This window comes from Lycium ferocissimum, chromosome 1 (assembly GCF_029784015.1).
Source record: "Lycium ferocissimum isolate CSIRO_LF1 chromosome 1, AGI_CSIRO_Lferr_CH_V1, whole genome shotgun sequence".
Lineage (NCBI taxonomy): Eukaryota > Viridiplantae > Streptophyta > Magnoliopsida > Solanales > Solanaceae > Lycium > Lycium ferocissimum.
In genome coordinates, this window is record NC_081342.1 from 51,992,044 (window position 1) to 52,005,332 (window position 13,289).

The following is a 13,289-nucleotide window of genomic DNA, read 5'->3' on the forward strand; positions in this document are numbered from 1 at the left end:
AATCATCAAATGGAAAATAGGTTTGTGAGTTGAGTTATGGTCAGATTATGGTTGGTTGCTATAGCTAACTCGGACACATCCTTGTGATGGAGAAATTTTCTGACCTCTCATGAGTAGTTTCTCATCCGGGTTCTTCAATATCCCATGACAGGATTTGTTATAAATACCAACACCACTGGAAAATACAGTATAAAAGAACTTTAATAACTGAGGTGAAGGAGTAAAGTCAATTTTTTTCTTAATTGTATGTTTTTCAGATCCTAACGAATTGATATGGGGAACGAGAGATGTAATTCACTAGTAGTTCGTAACTTGGGAATGAGTATAACGACTTTGACGGGATGAGCTCGTTAGATGTCCGTTAATGGTCCCTGACTTTGGATCGTGACGGCTTTATAGCAGCTTGCGTTTCTTTCTTCTTTTTTTTTTTTTTTTTTAAAACAAAGGTCACTGGGTGGGTCCCAGTGACTAATTTTATTAGTTTATTAAATCATCCAACAGCAAATAAAGAGTCTGAATTGAAAAAACAAAAACCAAAACTCAAAATTGGAAAAGTGACTGACAAAGATGGCATTTGAACTCCATCTTAGGTATGTTCGCCGGTTCAGGTTCATTTCTTTGTCAACAAATGTCCGATATATGGATTCTTGTACTTGTAAGCTCGAATCTTTCCTTTGTGAACTCCGATTTTGTGGCTGCTGCTGTTGTGGACGGTGTTCAATGTTGCTTTTCTCCTGGTCTCCTCTCTTGCAGCTAGTATTTCGCTATTAGGTTCGTTGCTAGATCTTTGTCTCTTGCTTGTCCGCTTATCTCCTGCTAGTCGTCTCCAAGATCTGTGCTGTTGTTGTTGATGTTGGTTGTTGTTGTCTCCACGATTTGTTGGATTGCTATTGTTGTTGCTGTTGGTCGATGTTTTCTGCTCTCTGTATTGTTGTGTTGCCGTTCTTTCCATTGAATTTCATCCATCTTCCATTTCGATTCTACCCAATATGAGTTGATATTCGCAACCCTCACTGAATAAAATTGATCTGTGTACATTTCCTTTTACAATTGTTTCCATCTCGCCCTTGTTGTTGCTGTTTGACCTTGCTGTACTTGTGTCTGATATCCTGAATGGTTTGCTCATTTGTATCCTAGATCCTACTGGTTTTTGCACCAGGGATTGAGTACCAAAGGGTACTAATACCACCCAGTATACAATAGCCAATTGGATTAGGATAAAGCTTAGGATAAAAACATTAAGCCTACACTGTGTTGCCTCCATGTTTGCCCAGTCCTTCTGCTTATTCTTCCTTCTTGTTGCCCAGCATACTGTACTTGCATCCAAGAAAAAACTGTTAGAAAAAACCTGATCCCCCGTAGTCTCCTCCCAAAGGATTTGAGTATGGGGATCTCCTTCCTTTCTCCCCTTTCCTTATTCTCAAATATGGTGCCGATAATTTGTCACTGTTCACCAGTTTCCTGCCATGTCTATCCAACTCCATGAAATTATTGGCCACAAAATTTCCGTTGTTCACAAAATTATTGTACAACTTGCTTTTCTAATATATGTATCTTAGTAATAATTTTCGTGTAATTATCATGTTCAAGATCCACAAATATAAGGAGCAACGATCTGCTGGGAAATACATTCGATGATTAGGGGCATGACTGCTCAAGTTTTGCACTTTGCCGCCATACTTCGGATTCCAGAATGTAAATGCATTATTTACTCTAGCGAAAAACAATGACCAAATGTAAGATTATACATTTGGGTCAATAGATAGCTGAGGCAAGTATTTGCTAATATTCTGATGTGGAACAGTGAAGACAAAGTAAGGCGTCTGTTTGAAGCCCAAAATGCATAACTTAAACTGATAATCCTTTCGTATCATTTTATGTGACGCTGTTTCCTTATTCGCCTATGATACTTTTACTTTTTATGGCATGCTTTTGTAGCTATAAATCGTTATACCGAAGTTCACAAGCTCCAAAAGTCTTTTCTCGTTCTTATAATTTGTCTAATCAAACTAAACCAGTTAAGTAATTTTTAACTTTATTGTCCATTTTGCCTGTTAAATGTGCTTTCAATACCTACAGGTTCATGCACCAAAAGGCCATATCCCTCAGTTCCCACACTTCTTCCCATTGTTATCCTATGTGTCTCACAGACAACAAACTGTTACAGTCAAGACAGACTCCTAGACCAGCTAACCCTTAACAATTAATAAAGACCAGACATCAGACAGACTCCTAGACCAGCTAACCCTTAACAATTAATAAAGACCAGACATCAAACCTCCATACAACCAATACTAAATGGAACCACTGATCCTTAACCTTTTTCCTCCATAAGCTGGAAAACTCGTAAATTGACAAATAGACACACAACACAGCAGCCCACATCAGACATTAGTCAATAATCCCTTATCAATTACCAGTAAAAGCAATACAACTCACAACCGTTTCTCAACTGTACTTTCAAACCTGGACCATGCTAAATGAAATCACTCCAACATCACCTTTGTCATTAGTCAATGGACCCTGGAGTTACACGTAAACACCACCGCCCGTAACCCAAAATAACATCATCAACAGGATCAACCATCAGCCAGTCACAGGGATATGATAGGTCAAATAGTCTGCCAAACACAGGAATAATATGAGTCCAATGCAATGCAATGAAATAAAAATAGTATCACACCCCTGTACACACATACTAAATGGTAATACTTGCACAATTAGCCATGACCTGTAGGGGCCCCATGGTGTCTATGTACCACTCACTCCGGAAACTGACCTCGGATCACGAGGGCGTAACTAGGCCACATCCTCATCCCCTGTCAAATGTGCCTTTGTGTGTGTGTGTCTATATATATATATATATATATATATATATATATATATATATCTCTCTGTATCTGATTACAATATGAATCTCAACGTATTTCAAGTTTAACAGTCAATATGGAACATAAACAGTCAAAAATGTCAACGTCATGAAATACAGGCACTATGCCATAAGTCGTAACAAGATTCAGATAATGCAACTCAACAACAGCAAGATACAACCATCTCAAGCAACAAGAAGAGTACCATTGCCAAGAATGCAAACCCCAATTTCAAAGTTTCATGATAGACTCACAGACTCAACTCAACAACAACATGGATACACAACGAAGTCAATTTCATTCAAAGTACGAGTCACTCTAACATACGATGTAGCAAGACTCTATATTAGCCCATTCATTAGTAAAACAATTCCCATTCTTCAATTAAATCAACCCCAAGAGGATATACACACTCTACCACCTTCCCTCAAATATAACAACTACACACTTGGTTCGACTACTTCTTTTAATGGCAGCAAGCCCACATAATTCTACTCTTAATTTCAACCTAACTAGTATTCAACCGAACGCCATGTCCGAAGAGCTAATCATGCTTTCTCCGTCAATTCTACACATATATACGACCCACTAATCAGAGTCTGACTAAAGTAAATCATAACCTACTTCGAGGCCAACCAGGTGACACGAACCATCATGGAGTCTTCATCCTTTGCTTCCAAATTCGGAGACCACGACGGGGTAGTCTTGCTCAGGACTCTATGCGTTTTGTCCAGAAATTCTCCCAAGTAACGGCTTAGAGAAGGTTTGGTGGAAAAGTGGGATTTCCCCTAATAAGGTTTTTAACTGGGTCTGGTCTGCTCGGACCATTGCAGCGGTCTGCTTGTCTACTATAGCAGACTTGCTACGACAGTTCCTGGACCGCTGCGGCGAAGCGGTCGTATCCGGGCCCACAACATTTTAACTCCTATCAATTTGATCACGCTAATAAATAAAATAAAAAAATTCATGAAAAACTTCCCTATGGACTGATTTTATAACAAGAAACTTTGTTTTCATACATGAAATTACGAGAAGATCCAATAATAACCAACCGGGTAGTTACAAAATTAATAGACTAAACTAAGTATGAATAAATCCTTAAAGTATCTGGTAAGGGAATAATCTGGAACTAAATGTAGTGAATAAACACTTTGAATCCGAAGGTGTTGCAATGACCTTTCCGCTTCTCCAAGGGACTTTTGAGTTTCTTGACGAGCAAAGTCAATGAAGATTAAAATCTAATGGGATTTTCAAGAGATAACAACCAAATTAGATTTCTCAATAATTTATAGCCACCAAATCACAAGATAAAGCATTGAAAAAACCAAGAACAGGTAAAAATAATAAGAAGTTACTGCTCACTTAAGAAGATTTTCAATTTTTTTACTATTCACGCTACAGTAACGTTTTTCCTTTTTTTTTTCAGATTTTTTATTTATTTATTTATTTCTAGTGTTCAAATCAGTAGATCGGGTGGGTATAAGAATACCCAACCATCCAAAACTCTGATACCACTTGATAACCGCACGGATAACGGAAGACTTTAAAATTAGAAGTTAGAAAGGGGGAAGGATTGATTCTTGGGAGAGAAGAAAACAAGTTCAAGTATTTGATACTTAAGCCTTGTTTTAATAGCAAAAGAAATAGTGAATCAATTAAGAAGAAGAAGAAGAGGGGAGAAGGAACTCAAACAAGGAATCTTACCATTGAAGAACCCGAGTTGCGGTTCAAAGTAGAACAAAAAAGGCGAACCCTAAAGAGAACCTCAAAGGTCTCCACAAGACACAAGGCTAATAATATTAATATTATTCAAAACTTAGTTACAATGAAAAAGAAAACACCTCTTTATATAGGAGAAATGGTGGTTGCCACCCTAAAGAAAATAGTGAACATTCTAGACTTCAAAGTTGGTCAAACTAAATTAATTAAGGTGCAATTTCCAAGCTGCATAGAAGACCACCAATTCTTTGTTCTAAGGTGCTTAGAAGAGCACCAACATTTGTTCCAAGCTGCATCGAAGACCACCAACATTTTTCCTATGTGCATAGAAGACCACCAACACTTTGTTCAATAAAAAACTTTGAATGTAGTCAACATAGCATTAAATGATCTTCTAGAAACACAAGTATGGGCTGTTGAACTTGTTCCTTCTTTGGGCATATTTTGGGTCATAATCCAACTCATCTTGGTCTTCAATTTGGGCCTCTAAATAGTATTAAGACTTTCCCAAAAGATCGACTTTGGGCTGGAGCTATTCTTCCATTACAAGACATGTTTTCATTACCAATTGAAGCCCATTAAAGCATCTTGATATTTTTTAGTCTTCAATGAAATTAAGCTTTCTTGGGTGCTATCAAACAAGAGATACGAGTGTTAGAGATTTTCTTATACTCTTTTAAGTGTGTCATACATTACATCTTATCAGAATCGGACCCAGAATATGAAGATGACGAAACTTTATTAACTGGGTAGAGTCATTGAAGAAGTTAGGAGGGAGCCAACGATTGAGAGAATGCTTGAGGAAAGGCATATTGGCTGTTTGGAACCGTTCATTAGGTGTATATAGAGTTGTAACCTAAAACTGTTCATGTTTAGTGAAGTTCGGAAAAATCATACAAGAGGTAGGTCGTGGTTTTTTCCTCCCTTGAGCAAGCAGTTTTCCACATATAAATTCTTATGTTGATTTATTATTTTGCACTTTACCTTCTTGCATAGTTGCTCAAAGAACCTGGTTCTTTGAGTGCATAGGTCGTAGCCAAACTAACACTCATGCCTTGAGGATTCGACAATATTGTACAACAATATACACACGAAAAATTAAAAATAAGAAGTTAACTAAAAACTATACAACTACGAGGCATGGTATGTCAAGTAGCTATATCATAAACTTAGTCTATTGATGTGTGAACTGTGAACCAATTTCAACTATAGATTTCTCAATTTCAAGCATGTATTTGAATTTTGATAACCCCAACACTTTAACTTTTTAAATACAAAGCAACAAGCTACAAGACTTAACTCAATTTCAAGAAAATAGCATCATAAAGTATACTTAAATTATTCACAAACACCTTTTGTGCATATATTAGAAAGCATGTATTCTTGTAATTGGGGAAGAAGAACTAACCCAAAAACTCAAACAAGAAAGATGTATACTACATATTAATCTAATTCAAAAATCATTTTGCACACTTTAATCACAAGATAATAAGTCAAAAAGAGGGAACTAGCATGTTTGGGGCAAGAAAATCTCAAAAGAAAATAAAAACTAAAAGAAAATTAAGAACTAGAAAATTTACCTCAACTTTATAGTGGATGATTTGATGAATTTGTGGATGAAGTGGTGAAATATTTGTGGGAAAAAGGGAAAGTGAGGTTATTTATATAGAAAATGGAGAGAAAAGAAGAGGTTTAAGAAACAGGGAAGACTATTTTGGTGGGGAAATTTCGGATACCTCCTATTTAAAATTTCAAAAAGTTAGTTTTTAAATTTACCGTTGAAAAAGTCATTGGTGCATCTCACCACCTACCTAGGTAATTGTTGCACCAATTGAGATATTCAGAGAGTCGAAAATCTTAGAAATCTCGAATTTATCATTGGTGCGGCGTACCAAGCCATTTTTGGTAAACTAAATAAAGGTCTATAACTAGCCTGTCACTTGCTAGCTATAAGTTAGTCAGAACAACTAGTCAGGGCCGGACGAATCACCGGATCACCGACCAAGCCCTGCCTTATCCTGTAATGCAAGGTAGATCTCCCCTTCCGGACGCACAGCCTAAATCTGTAGATAGTATTCAATTAATAATCAAGCAATCAAATAATTAAGCGCAAGATAAGGTAATTAAACTAATTAATACAACAGATATCGATGATAATCAAACGTATGATAACATAAAGCTTCAACTAACAACATTCATTGATAATCCTGCAACCCTAGAATAATATGAAACTAGCCACTCATAATGTGGTGACTACTTAATATATAATCATTCAACTATAAGAATAGAAGAAAGAAAAGATAAACTGTGTGAATCGTTGCTCCATGATGCTTTGGCCGTCCTTGCATTGTTCTCCTCTCAAGGTCCTAAGATCCCCTCAAAAATGTGTGAAAGGTGTATTTAAACATTCCAATTGTTGATGCACTTTCTCATCAACCTTAAGGCACTTTCTCTTCAACCTTCAATTGACGGAGCAATTTATCTCCAACATTCTAATTGTTGATCCACGTTCTCAACAACCTTCAACTTTATAATAGTGCCTTCTGCACAATATCGTGAGATTTACTTCTTCTTCATTGTCAACTTCAATCTAAACTGGTGATTTTTAGTGCTAAATTTACGAAGAGTGTTGAAGATGATAAAAGGCTAATAAGGATCAACCTCAGTAATTAGTATATTGAGAAATTTTTTGAACAATACTGATTCAACAGCTCCTTGAAAAACTGGAAAAAAGAAGAAGCAAAAGTTCAAAAATAAAATAGTCTGGCTAAAAATTTAAAATATACAGTGAATACATGATTACAAAGCAAGTTTTAAAACAATAAGAACAAAATTAAAAAATAAAGTTGAGAAAAGAACATCTTACCTTGTAGACTTCTTGCATAAGGATCAATTATCGATTTAGGAGCACCTTAGTAATGCGGCTTCCTTGATGTCTATGCTCATAAACAAAGTTTTCGTAACTATTCTGCAAATAATAAATTCAAAATGACACCCAGATGTTAACTTTTTGTGAACTTAGAGGACCAAAACTGGTAAGTGCATATTTAAGGGACTATTTTAACCAAATCCCATAGTTAAGGGACCATTTTTTGTGAACTTGTAACAAACTTAAAGAATCAAAACTGTTAAGTGCATAGTTAAGGGATTATTTTATAGTTAAGGGGCTATCTATGTCGTTTTCTCCCCACTTTATTAGACCTCAAAAACTGCAGAGAAAGTTTTGGATGCTTGAAGCTTTTCCTTATTGATATTTGTTAAAATTCTAAAGTTTGTCGTTATATCAGATAATCACAAAAGGAAGTACTTCTTGTTTACCCTAAAAAGAGTACAGTTAAATTTGTTTGTAGTTTAAAGGTTACTTGAATTTATTTGTTATAAATAATGAATGAATAGTTAATAACAAGTAAGAAAATCTACTTAATGTGCCAATATAAAGCAGAAATGAGTTAATTGAGTCTGGGCTGATATGATCCTCGGAGAGAATCCTTTGATAAGTTTTCCTCCAGTGGAACACTTGCACGCCTTAGCCTTTGTTAAATAAATGCTGATCCGGAGCAAAAGAATAATATAATTATGTAAATTATTAGGACTGAATTGTATTACTAAGAGTAAGAAAGTGTCTTTTGATGATCTGTACAGTGAGCTATTAGGCTCTTTTTATAGTTGCTAATCACCAGCTTTGAGCTGTAAATCTAGCCTAATAATTACCATAATAGACAATAAATGTTGCTTTAATTCTAAATTGTAACGTCTGTTTTGAATCTGAACCGATCACATAACGTTAATCTTCAATTAATGACCCGAGACAATTCCCTCGGAAGATTCGCTCTAGGTTTATCTAGGAATTCTCATTCCGACCAAATGAAATGACTAAGAAACATTTCACTTCCAACTGCCACGTGTTCCATTCCATTGTGCCACGTGTCGAGCTATATCTTGTCATGTATACAGATAGTCCCCCACTTCCTGGTGGAGAAAAGTTACACCGGGGAGTGGATTTGAAACGCCACCGAGACAATCCTTATCTTATGGTGGCAAAACATTTCCTTTGACCCCAGATATGACGTACGTCCCTTCAATTTTGACACTACTGTCCACGTGCCTTCCTTGGGTTGGCTAAGTTGGACGGTTTGAATTTCGAATCGATTCATAATAATGGAAACCTGCATGATAAAACCTCAAAATCCTTCATAATTTCGTTTTACACTTATTGAATTCCTCCCTTCATCTTTTATTTTCTGAAATTCACCTTGCCTTTTAACCAATTTCTTGTCTTCCAATATTCTTAATCGCCATCATAAATAGTATGGCCAAGACTAGACCTTCATCCACTTCTGTTCCATCTTTTTCATCAGCCTCTTTGCCGCCGTCCGCCGGCGATGGTACTGCTGGCGGAAATCCCCTGGTTCCATTCAAAGAAACCTTTTATTCGTACATCCCTAGCTCGTTCAACTTTAATGATGACTTTACCTCCAAAAAGGTGCTCGCTCAAAGTGACAGAGGTGATATGGCCAAAAACTACCCTTCCTCCATTACTGCTACTACTGTTAAAACCGTCCGTGAGGACTGCAATAGGAGAACCCTTTCCACAATTATCGTTCCTGACCCTAATGACGATGTCACCAAACTCAGGCCGGGTTTTTTCAAATGTATGTACATATTCATTTACATTTGGACTAGTACCGGTAATTTATTTGGTGATCATAGAAATGTGTAAAAGCTCTAACATTTGCGTTACCCAAATTGGCCTATCTGTTTGGAGAGCAGTAGCCTGCATCCGATTCCCGGCCAATAAAATGGATCGGCCCTTTACCTTGGATGATTTCATAAGGTTTTATACCACCAGAACATTTTGGGATGGGATTATCACCGTATCAAAACGTGGTAAATCTTCTCTTATCACCAGCCTGGATGATGACAATGATCGTGGCTGGATGGAAAGATTTGTTACCGTTCCTACGGCAGAAATTGTTGAAGAAAGAGACAATGCCCATACCGGAAGCATGGAACCCAACACGTAAGTTTTTACCTTTTAAAAAAAAAAATTCATTTCAACTTCATGCTCACTTATCTTCTTTTATGCTCCTGAAGCTAACAAAATCAGACCCTTTATCGATTTGCATTTCCCCGAGTGGGTGCAAGCACTTTTAGATGTTTCAAGTCGAGAATCCCGGACGTGTAAAGAGATTTCCCGTAACCGGTGGAAACCCAAGAATCACGGTAACTTGAGTTGACTTTAACTCCTTTCCCTTAACTGCTGTTAATTTCCTTTTTTTCCTTCTATAAAGCCTCTTCTTGCTTCCTTTAGGTCTACCCAAAGGATCTATTCAACCATAGGTTGTCTTGATGGACCCTATTTTAGACCTGGCGGCTTCTGCCCAGAGAATCGCCCAAGCTACTATCAAGAAGGTGAAGAAGAAGAAACCGATAACCGGAAGAAGAAACCAGTGACTGATGCTTCTACATCGATTATGTCCACCCCTCTCAAAAGAAAGAGGAACTCCGGAGAGGAACCTTCTTCCGGAGCCAATGTTGTCCACGAAGCCAGAAATGCTTCGTCTTCGCTCATCCCCTTCACTCCTGACATCGTCATTGTTGATGATGATAAGGAAATTAAAGAGGATGACATACCAGCCAAGAGAGTCAGGTCGGGGCCTACTCCGCAGAGTCGCTCTGCCATTTTAATGGCCCCTTCCCATTTTGAAGCGAAAAATCTTGACCATCTCTTCTCCGAGGCTGATACTTCCATTGGTGCAAATTCTTTTGCCAGAAGTCCCCAAGTAGAACCTCCAAGGCCCTCAGAACCTAGTGTCCCGACAAGGCTTTTATCTCCTAGGACTGCTACTCATGCGCCAAGGGATCACGCCTCTTCTCGGTCTCGATTGATCGTTGTCTTTCCTACTCCGAGTGTTAACCCGAATCAAGTTAAGACCGTCACCATAATGGTTCTCGAGGATACAAACCTTCTTTCAAGACCCGTTGGTGTTGCTAATTATTTGAAAGCTTTTGTCTCGGAATCTGACAAGGATAATATGGATGGCATTTCTTGGAGGTGCCTTTTTAATGAAGGCATGTATGCTCCTTCTCGGGTAAACTTTTACTCCTCCATATTTTTATTTTCATTACCTTCATTCATATTCTTGATCCTTCATTTCCCTTTTTTTTTTATTTTAGGCCGGGGTTCTTATTAGTGAAGGCCTGAAGCGCTGTATCGAAGACTTTGGCAAGCTAACTGCCAATTTAGAGGACAAGAATCGTGAGACTGAGTTTTACAAGTCTGAGCTCAACAGAAAGGATTCTGAACTTGCCGGTGACATCCCGGCCTTAAAAGCTGAGCTCGAACAAATTAAAGGTTTTATTCAAAAAGCTAACCAAGATCTTGAGCAAGTAAAGGAATAAAGAGAAGCCTTCAGCCAGCAAGTCGATGGACTTCAAGATCATCTTTCTAGGCTTCAATTTGAATTTGATGCTTAAGACAAGGTTTTGCACTCAAGTGTTCAGAGGGAATCTTTTTTGGATGCGAAAGTCCGAAGATTGTACTCTGAGCTTTCTAGCATCGATGATCCCAGGTTATTCTTCATGCCGAGTATACCACTTGGCAAGTCCGAAGGTATACGCTTGAACAAGCTAAACAGGGAATTGATAACCTTGAGGACAAAATAGAAGAAGCCCGTAGACTTGAGCTTAAAGCCTGCAAGCATTACCCCTAACTCCTCACCTTGATTCTGACAACTACGATGGCAAAGATGAAGATGAAGGGAGCCATGAAGAAGGCGTTGGATGTCACGGCCCAACTAGAGGGCCACGACGGGTACCCGGAGCTAGCCCACCGAGCACCACCTTTCAGACTTATCATCAAACTCAAACTGAACATACACCATTTCCAACACAAGCTTATCATGTAATGAACTTCAATTACTCCTCAAATAAACATATATGTACAAGCCCATAAGGCTACAAGGTGATATGCATGATATACTCTAAGAAGATCATGAGACATCTATTACCTACACAAATATATCTACCAGCCTCTAACTGGAGTACTGAAATCATAAGGACGGGACAGGACCCTGCCATGCCCCATAGATGTACACAAAAGAATATACCAATAAACAGAAACTCTGGAGTAGTGGAGTGCTCCTGTATATCTGCTGATAAAGCTCCTAAGCGTTTGTGCGAGTCTCCCCGTCTACTGCGGCATGAACGCAACCGTCCATAAAAGAAAGGATGTCAGTACAAACAATGTACTGAGTATGTAAGGCATGTATAACAACATAATCAAGAAATAAGAGAGCATAAGATGAAGAGATAACCTGTAACTGATTGCCTCTTAAGGTGGAGTCATGCATGCTAACTTTTATAATAAACAACATCATATCATGTATACATATATAAACTGCCCGACCATATAGGTACGGTGTGATCATCATTAGCTTGCATCTTGGCCTCCCGTGTCCGGGGTAACCATCTCATGCCACCCACTAGTGGTGTCTTCCTGGCCAACTAGGCACGGTGTAATAATCATCGTAGCCGCCCACTACGCCCATCGTAGTGGTGTCTACCCGACCAACTAGGCGCAGTGTAAAGTCACATATACATAACATAAAGCATGCATGAGAGCTCAATTAAAAGCTGTAACTCTATCAGAGTGACGTATGGCCAGTAACCTCCGATTATATTGTGGATCAAACATCATCGGTAGGTCTCACCTTGAAGGAAATAGTGTCATGAGGTGAGATGGCCAACAATGAATAACATCAAGAAAATTATGAAATAAGATCATTAAACTCATAATAGCATCAATTCATAAGCTTGAAATCTCTAGAAGTAAAATTATCATCATCATCATCTTTATCATAGAACACATCTTATCTTTTTCTCATAAAAAGCTCTTAAGAATCTTTAACTTTCATCTTTTGGGATGTAAGAAGGTCATGGAAACATAGAGAGGAAATCATAACATAGAAGTCATGCCTTTGAAAGAAAGGGGACTAGCCTTAACATACCTTTGCGTCTTCTTAACAGCCAAACGTTCTCCTTTCGAGCTCACAACTCTACATTCAAGAGAATTCGTACTAAGTTAAATTATTAAAAACATGCTTAAGTCTAATCTAAAGCGACTAAGAGCTAACGAAAATTGGGAAGCATTTCCTTTGTTTTGACAACTTTTTCCATATAATAAACAACTCCAAAATAGCAATAGCAACACCCATAATATCATAATCAATAGATTTCTCAAGTTAAACATTGTTCACTTCTCAAATTCACTTTCAAAGTCATCCATAACCATGACTACAATACAACACCATACTCATTCTTCACATAATACTTCCTCAACGACATTAGCATCATTCATAACAAGATTATATTCATCTCATACTAAGAATCATGATTCAAATTAACTTACCACTCAAAATACCATTATTTCCATATTTGAGCCTATATTCTACTTTCTTCTCTAATCCAAGTCTTTCAACCACTCAATGCTTTTAATAACATGAAATAGATGTAAAACTCACCTTTGATTATATAGGAATGATCACTAGATGAAGATACTTCTCCTGAGAAAACCCCAACTTTAATTCCAAAGGAAACCTTGACTTTCACAACCCTAGTGAGCATCCATACACTTGATTCTACTAATTCTTGGTGTTTAATCTTTGATTTCTCTTGGATATGTGTTAATATGGTGTATGG